The following is a 9,167-nucleotide window of genomic DNA, read 5'->3' as shown; positions in this document are numbered from 1 at the left end:
AGCCATTAATGTCTAAAACGCTGACAACACAAGTGAGTACACACCTAAGTAAAAATGTCCAAATTGGGCCCAATTAGCTATTTTTCCCCGGTGTCATGTGACTTGTTAGTGTTACAAGGTCTCAGGTGTGAATGGGAGCAGGTGTGTTAAATTTGGTGTTATGTATCTCACTCTCTCATACTGGATACTAGAAGTTCAGCATGGCACCTCATGACAAAGAACTGTCTGAGGATCTGAAAAAAAGAATTGTTGCTATACATAAAGATGGCCTAGGCTATAAGAAGATTGCCAAGACCCTGAAACTGAGCTGCAGCATGGTGGCCAAGACCATACAGCGGTTTAACAGGACAGGTTCCACTTAGAACAGGCCTCGCCATGGTCTACCAATGAAGTTGAGTGCACGTGCTCAGCGTCATATCCAGAGGTTGCCTTTGGGAAATAGACATATGAGTGCTGCCAGCATTGCTGCAGAGGTTGAAGGGGTGGGAGGTCAGCCTGTCAGTGCTTAGACAATACGCCGCACACTGCTTCAAATTGGTCTGCATGGCTGTCGTCCCAGAAGGAAGCCTCTTCTAAAGATAATACACAAGAAAGCCTGCAAACAGTTTGCTGAAGACAAGCAGACTAAGGACATGGATTACCGGAACCATGTTCTGTGGTCTGATGAGGCCGAGATAAACTTAGTTGGTTCAAATGGTGTCAAGCGTGTGTGGCGGCAACCAGGTGAGGAGTACAAAGACAAGTTTGTCTTGCCTACAGTCAAGAATGGTGGTGGGAGTATCATGGTCTGAGGCTGTGTGAGTGCTGCCAGCACTGGGGAGCTACAGTTCATTGAGGGAACCATGAATGCCAACATAGTTACACAGTTACATAGTAGGTAAGGTCGAAAAAAGACAAAAGGCCAACCTATGTGTGTGATTATATGTCAATATTACATTGTATATCCCTGTATGTTGCAGTCGCTCAGGTGCTTATCTAATAGTTTTTTGAAACTATGGATGCCCCCCGCTGAGACCACCGCCTGTGGAAGGGAATTTTTACAGTAAAGAACCCTCTACGTAGTTTAACCACTTCAGCCCGGGAAGGACTTGCTCCCTTGCTGACCAGGCCATTTTTTGCGATACGGCACTGCGTCGCTTTAACTGACAATTGCGTGGCCGTGCGACATTGTACCCAAACAAAATGTATGGTCCTTTTTTTCCCACAAATAGAGCTTTCTTTTGGTGGTATTTAATCACCTCTGTGTTTTTAATTTTTTTTGCTATAAACAAAAAAATAGCGCCAATTTTGAAAAAAACGCATAATTTTTTACTTTTTACTATAACAAATAGCCCCAAAAGATATATAAAAAAACAAAAAAAGTGTACATTTTGAAAAAAACTGTATTTTGTAGTTTTTGCTATAATAAATATCACAAATTATTAATTTTTTTAAAATATTTTTTTCCTCAGTTTAGGCCGATATGTATTCTTCTACATATGTTTGGTAAATTTTTTTTTGCAATAAGCGTATATTGATTGTTTTGCACAAAAGTTTGATAGTTTTATGTAATTTTTTATTTTTATAATTTTTATTATAATTTCTTTTTTTTTACTAGTAATGGCGGCGATATGCAATTTTTATTAGGACTGTGACATTGCGACAGACAAATCGGACACTTTTAGCACAATTTTGGGACCATTGAAATTCATACAATGATCGGTGCTAAAAATAGCTATTGATTACTGTATAAATGACACTAGCAGTGAAGGGGTTAACACTAGGGGCGATCAAGGGGTTAACTGTGTTCCCTAGGTGTGTTCTAACTGTGGGGGGATGGGACTGACTGGGGGAGGAGAGAGATTAGTGTTCATACTTGAACACACGATCATACTTGATCACGACATACTATGAACACATGATCTGTCTTCTCTCCCCTGAGAGAACCGGGATTTGTGTATTTACACATATAGATGCCAGTTTTCACTGTGTCACGAGTGATCGTGGGTGCTCGGCGGTTATCGTGCCCACCAGGCAGACACATTGGCTCCAGGGACACGCGGTAGGCACGTGCGTGTGCCTCCAGCGACGCGAGCCTGCTGTGATGTCTAAGCCCTTGTTCACACGGTCAGATATTCCGACAACAAAATCCGTCGGATTTTGTCTGACGGATTTTGTCCGGAACTTGTGTTGCATACACACGGTCGGACAAAGTTGTCGGAAAAGCTGATCGTACGTAACGTGATGACGTTATTTTGTTATGACGGGACTACGTTCAGGCTAATAGCCAATAGCTTTGGTCTAGGAATTTGATCTGAGCATGCGTGGCACTTTGTCCGATCGGAATTCTCTACACACAATCGGATCATGTTGTCGGAAAGTTTTAAAGCCCAGCTCTAAAACTTTGTCCGTTGGATATTCCGACGGAAACAGTCCGATGGAGCACACACACAGTCGGATTATCCAACAACACGGCCCGATCGGACATTTTTCGTCGGAATGTCTGACCATGTGTACAGGGGCTTAAAGGAGCGACGTACAGCTACAGCGATTTGCCCAGCCAAGCCAATCTGCCGCAGTACAACTGCGGGTGGCTGGTCAGCTAGTGGTTAAGGTTAAACCTCTTTTCTAGGGATGAGCCGAACACCCCCCGGTTCGGTTCGCACCAGAACTTGCGAACGACCCCCGCGTTCGGTACGAACGTTAGAACCCCATTGAAGTCTATGGGACTCGAACGTTCGAATTGGAAAGTGCTAATTTTAACGGCTAATATGCAAGATAGTGTCCTAAAAAGGGTTTGGCGACCTGCCTCCTGCCTCAGGGGACATGGGTCACTGCAAAAAAAAGTTTTAAAAACTACCGTTTTGGCGGGAGCACTGATTTTAATGACGATTAAAGTGAAAAAAAAAGTGAAATATTCCTTTAAATATGGTGCCTGCGGGGTGTCTGTAGTATGCCTGTGAAGTGCCACGTGTTTCCCGTGTTTAAAACAGTCCCTGCACAAAATGACATTAAACGGAAATAACACCATTTAAAACTGCTTGCGGTTTTAATGTTATATCTGGTTCCTGCAATATGGTTGAAAATCATTGAGAAACATGGCATGGGTAGCCCTCCCTGCCCATTACCAGCCTATTTGGGTCTTGTACGCATATTAAGGGGAACCCCGTACCCATATTAAAAAAAGGAAATGCGTGTGGCCCCCAGGCCCTATATACTCAGAACAGCAGTATACAGGCGGTGCAAACAAGACAGGGACTGTGTAGGTTTGTTGTGTTAAGTTGAATCTGTTTGTCATTTTCAACCGGTACATTTTTAAAGTGTAGCTCCAGTCAAAAAAACTATCTTTAAGCTTTTTGGAAAACATAGGGAAGGGTTATCACCCCTGTATAATTTGTTTTGTCGTCCATCTTTTTTCATCTCACTTGCTGCTGTCTCCTTGCGTTTGCAAGTAGGAGATGTTTGTAAGTTGGATGTTTGAAAGTAGGGGCCTGCCCTATATTATAGCGGTATGTACTGGGTACAGAGCAAGCAGACAGCACGCACTATCTCCTAACACTACTGACTGCAAGCTCTATTATTAACCACTTGTTAGCCCAATGTTTGCATAAAGTGAAAGATGAAGTTATGCTGAGTAAATAGATATCAAACATGTCACTCTTCAAAATTGCACATGCCCGTGGAATGGCGCCAAACGTCGCTACTTAAAAAATCCCCATAGGCGACGCTTTAAATATTTTTTTACTGGTTACATGTTTTGAGTTGCAGAGGAGGTCTAGGACTAGAATTATTGCTCTCGCTCTAACATTCTCGGCGATACCTCACATGTGTGGCACATGCGAGCACATGGGGACATGGGCGCTTTAATTTTTATTTTATTTTTTTATTGTTCATTTTACTTTATTTATTTTAGTTTGACATTTTTTTCCCCAAAAATATATTTTTGATCACTTTTATTCCTATTACAAGAAATGTAAACATCCCTTGTAATAGGAATATGGGGTGACAGGTCCTCTTTACAGTGAAATCTGGGGGGTCAATATGACCCCACATCTCACCTCTAGGCTGGGAAGCCTGAAATAAAAAATAAAAAAAAGATTCTGGCTTTGATCGTACTGGCGAGTTGGTAGAAGCACCGGAGGGCGGTGAGGGGTGGGGGGCGTCTATGGCTGGGTATTTCAGGGTATCACCGAGTATGGCTGGGTATCTCTGAGTATGGCTGGGTATGGCAATTTATGGCAGGGTATTACAGAGTATTGGCGGGGTATTGGCGGGGTACTACAGAGTAATAGCAGGGTACTGCAGAGTATTGGGGGTACTGCAGAGTAATGGCGGGTACTGCAGAGTATTGGGGGGTACTGCAGAGTAATGGGGGTTACTGCAGAGTAATGGGGGGTACTGCAGAGTAATGGCAGGGTACTGCACTGCAGAGTAATGGCGGGGTACTGCACTGCAGAGTAATGGCGGGGTACTGCAGAGTAATGGCGGGGTACTGCAGAGTAATGGCAGGGTACTGCACTGCAGAGTAATGGCGGGGTACTGCACTGCAGAGTAATGGCGGGGTACTGCAGAGTAATGGCGGGGTACTGCAGAGTAATGGCAGGGTACTGCACTGCAGAGTAATGGCAGGGTACTGCACTGCAGAGTAATGGCGGGGTACTGCACTGCAGAGTAATGGCGGGGTACTGCAGAGTAATGGCGGGGTACTGCAGAGTAATGGCAGGGTACTGCACTGCAGAGTAATGGCAGGGTACTGCACTGCAGAGTAATGGCGGGGTACTGCACTGCAGAGTAATGGCGGGGTACTGCAGAGTAATGGCGGGGTACTGCAGAGTAATGGCAGGGTACTGCAGAGTATGCACTGGTATTGCAGAGTATTGGCAGGGAATTGAGGGGTTAAATTCGGTGAGCAGCGATGTGGGCACTGCAGATGCAGCCCACATCGCTGCTGACACCGATCTCTTTCCCCTCCGCTGTACCGATCGGTACAGAAAGGGGAGGGAGGAACAGGCGTCATAACATGACACCGGTTTGTTTCCAAGTGATCACTCCGTCATTTGACGGAGCAATCACGTGGTAAACGGCCGCTATGAGCGGCCGTTTACCGTGATGCGCCGGGTCCTATGGACCCGGCGGTCACGGATGCTCTCGAGTGCGCACACCTCGGGGCACGCGAGAGCAGAATTCTGGGAGGCCGTTAATTAACGGCCTCTCTGAGTTAAACAACCGCCCTGAAGCCGTTAATCGGCAATGGGCAGTTGTTAAGTGGTTAAAGCTAGATCACTAGCTATATAGGTGAGGTGAATATAGTGGTGTATACTGCAGTCAGGGCACAGACAACAACCACTACACAGCAGCAAGATAGGAAATCAGCCAAAAACGATTGGTGTGTACTGTGTTGAAGGTACACAGAACACCCACTGCTTCAGATGCAAAGTAACACACTACAGGAGGCCGCCTTAAAGGCGGCCTTATATAGTGTGGGGCGTGCACTACACAGCCTGAGCTATGATTGGCCACAGGCAGGATGCCTGTGGCCAATCATGGCTCTCCTCGCTGCCGGCGCTGCGATTGGCCAAGCATGCGGGGTCACAGTGCATGCTTGGCCAATCATCGGGCAGCAATGCACTGCGCCAACGCAGTGCATTGTGGTCCGCGCGCACGTCACTCGAATTTTGACGCGAACGGCCAAAACGTTCGGAATTCGCCGAACGCACGAACAGCCAATGTTCGAGTCGAACGTACGTTCGACTCGAACACGAAGCTCATCCCTATTCTTTTCTTCTAATTTTAATGAGTGGCCATGTGTTTTCTTAAACTCCCTTCCGCAAAAAATTTTCATCCCTATTGTGGGGTCACCAGTATGGTATATTTAAATTGAAATCATATCCCCTCTCAAGCATCTCTTCTCCAGAGATAATAAGTTCAGTGCTTGCAACCTTTCTTCATAACTAATATCCTCCAGACCCTTTATTAGCTTGTAGTACATCCAGTACATCCTTTCTGAGGACTGGTGCCCAGAACTGGACAGCATACTCCATGTAAGGCCAGGCCAGAGTCTTGTAGAGTGGGAGAATTATCACTTTATCCCTGGAGTTAATCCCTTTTTTAATGCATGCCAATATTCTGTTTGCTTTGTTAGCAGCAGCTTGGCATTGCTGAGCCTATCATCTACTAGGACCCCCAGGTACTTTTCTAGAGGTTCTCCCCCTGGTCTATAGATTGCATTCATATTTTTGCCACCCAAATGCATTATTTTACATGTTTCTACATTAAACCTCATTTGCCATGTAGTTGCCCATCCCATTAATTTGTTCAGATCTACTTGCAAGGTTTCCACATCCTGCAGAGAAAGTATTGCCCTGCTTAGCTTAGTATCGTCTACAAATACAGAGATCGAACTGTTTACCCCATCCTCCGGGTAGCTTATGAACAAATTACATATAATTGGTCCCAGCACAGAACCCTCTGGGACCCCACTACCCACCCCTGACCATTCTGAGTATTCTGCATCTATTACAAACCTCTGAACTCGCCCTTGTAGCCAGTTTTCAATCCATGTACTCACCCTATGGTCCATGCCAAACGGACCTTATTTTGTACAGTAAACGCTTATGGGGAACTGTGTCAAATGCTTTTGCAAATTCCGGATACACCATGTCTACAGGCAGGGCCGCTGATAGAAATCATGGGGCCCCGTACAGCCTACCTGACGGGGCCCCCTTCAGCTCCACCCTGGCCCCGCCCCTGGTCCCTCCTTTAGCCCCACCCCTGCCCCACCCATTGCCCCTCCCCAGACCCCGCCTTGAAACAAAGTGTAGGTTTGTCTACAAGTGATATTTGTTTTCTCCAGTCAGTTATAGGTTTGATTATCCAAAAGAAATACTGTTTTCAGATGAGAACATACCTCTTTAATATCTATATGTAATACAAACCATTAATGAATAAATAAAATGGTATTTTGGAGAGTATTGGTAGGGTATTTATTGCAGAGTATTGGCGGGGTAAGTATTGCAGAGTATTGCCAGGGTATTGCCAGGGTATTGGCAGGGCATTGGCGGGGTATTGGCGGGGTAAGTATTGCAGAGTATTGGCAGAGTAAGTATTGCAGTGTATTGGCAGGGTATTGGCAGAGTAAGTATTGCAGAGCATTGGCAGAGTATTGGCAGGGTAAGTATTGCAGAGTATTGGCAGGGTAAGTATAAAGTATTGCAGAGTATTGGCAGAGTATGTATTGCAGAGTATTGTCAGGGTATGTATTGGCAGGGTATGTATTGGCAGGGTATGTATTGCAGAGTAGGTATTGCAGAGTATTGCAGAGTATGTATTGCAGAGTAGGTATTGCAGAGTATTGCAGAGTATGTATTGCAGAGTAGGTATTGCAGAGTATTGCAGAGTATGTATTGCAGAGTATTGCATTGCAGAGTATGTATTGCAGAGTATGTATTGCAGAGTAGGTATTGCAGAGTATTGCAGAGTAGGTATTGCAGAGTAGGTATTGCAGAGTATTGCAGAGTAGGTATTGCAGAGTATGTATTGCAGAGTATGTATTGCAGAGTATGTATTGCAGAGTAGGTATTGCAGAGTATGTATTGCAGAGTATGTATTGCAGAGTAGGTATTGCAGAGTAGGTATTGCAGAGTATGTATTGCAGAGTATGTATTGCAGAGTAGGTATTGCAGAGTAGGTATTGCAGAGTATTGCAGAGTAGGTATTGCAGAGTAGGTATTGCAGAGTAGGTACTGCAGAGTATGTATTGCAGAGTAGGTATTGCAGAGTATGTATTGCAGAGTATGTATTGCAGAGTATTGCATTGCAGAGTATTGCATTGCAGAGTATGTATTGCAGAGTAGGTATTGCAGAGTAGGTATTGCAGAGTATTGCAGAGTATGTATTGCAGAGTAGGTATTGCAGAGTATTGCAGAGTATGTATTGCAGAGTAGGTATTGCAGAGTAGGTATTGCAGAGTATTGCAGAGTATGTATTGCAGAGTATGTCTTGCAGAGTAGGTATTGCAGAGTAGGTATTGCAGAGTAGGTATTGCAGAGTATGTATTGCACAGTAGGTATTGCAGAGTAGGTATTGCAGAGTAGGTATTGCAGAGTATTGCAGAGTAGGTATTGCAGAGTAGGTATTGCAGAGTAGGTATTGCAGAGTAGGTATTGCAGAGTATGTATTGCAGAGTATGTATTGCAGAGTAGGTATTGCAAAGTAGGTATTGCAGAGTAGGTATTGCAGAGTAGTTATTGCAGAGTAGGTATTGCAGAGTATGTATTGCAGAGTAGGTATTGCAGAGTATGTATTGCAGAGTATTTGCAGAGTAGTAGTAGATGTTGAACTTCAAGCATACACCTCACCTGTGTAATTGTTAGCTCTAGCAGGGCAGCAGAGATCACTTCCTCCCTCTTCTTCAGTGTCCACAATAGCTTGATCGCCCGGCCCCTGCACTCTCTGCTCCTCTCACTCTGCTACTTCTTCTCACGCGGAGAGAGAGAGAGGAATATCACTCCGCAACACCATAGGGTATGCTGGCCGGGACTTGTGCGGTGTGTGGAGCAGGAGGAGCGGTCGCAGAAGGCGTATTCTTCCGCGCCCGAAATACAACAAATAGTCCCTCCCCTGCAGCCTCATACAGCACAGACTAATCACATCTAATAGCAAAAAAAAACCTTACCGAACGGAGGTGGGGTTGTGCGGACGATGATCGGTGGAGGAGAATCTTTTTTTTTTTTTTTTTATATATTAATTTTGCAGTTCAGGTTGCTTGGGCCCCCCCTGCTGGTCAGGCCCGGTACAGCAGGGCCAGTTGTACTGGCCTATCAGCGGCCCTGTCTACAGGCCTTCCTTTATCTAGATGGCAACTCACCTCCTCAAAGAAGGTTAATAGATTGGTTTGTCAAGAACAATTCTTCATGAATTCATGCTGATATCTGCTAATGATACAGATTTCATTACTAAAATCTTGTATATAGTCCCTTATCATCCCCTCCAAGAGCTTGCATACTATTGATGTTAGGCTAACTGGTCTGTAATTCCCAGGGATGTATTTTATGTCCTTTTAAAATATTGGTGCTACATTGGCTTTTCTCCAAACCGCTGGTACCATTTCAGTTAGTAGACTGTCAGTAAAAATTAGGAACATTGGTCTGGCAATTACTTGATTGAGTTCCCTAAGTACCCACGGGTGC

This window comes from Lithobates pipiens, unplaced genomic scaffold (assembly GCF_037356315.1).
Source record: "Lithobates pipiens isolate NorthernLeopardFrog02 unplaced genomic scaffold, aLitPip1_a1.2 Scaffold_13, whole genome shotgun sequence".
Lineage (NCBI taxonomy): Eukaryota > Metazoa > Chordata > Amphibia > Anura > Ranidae > Lithobates > Lithobates pipiens.
Note: the sequence above shows the minus strand (reverse complement) of the source record.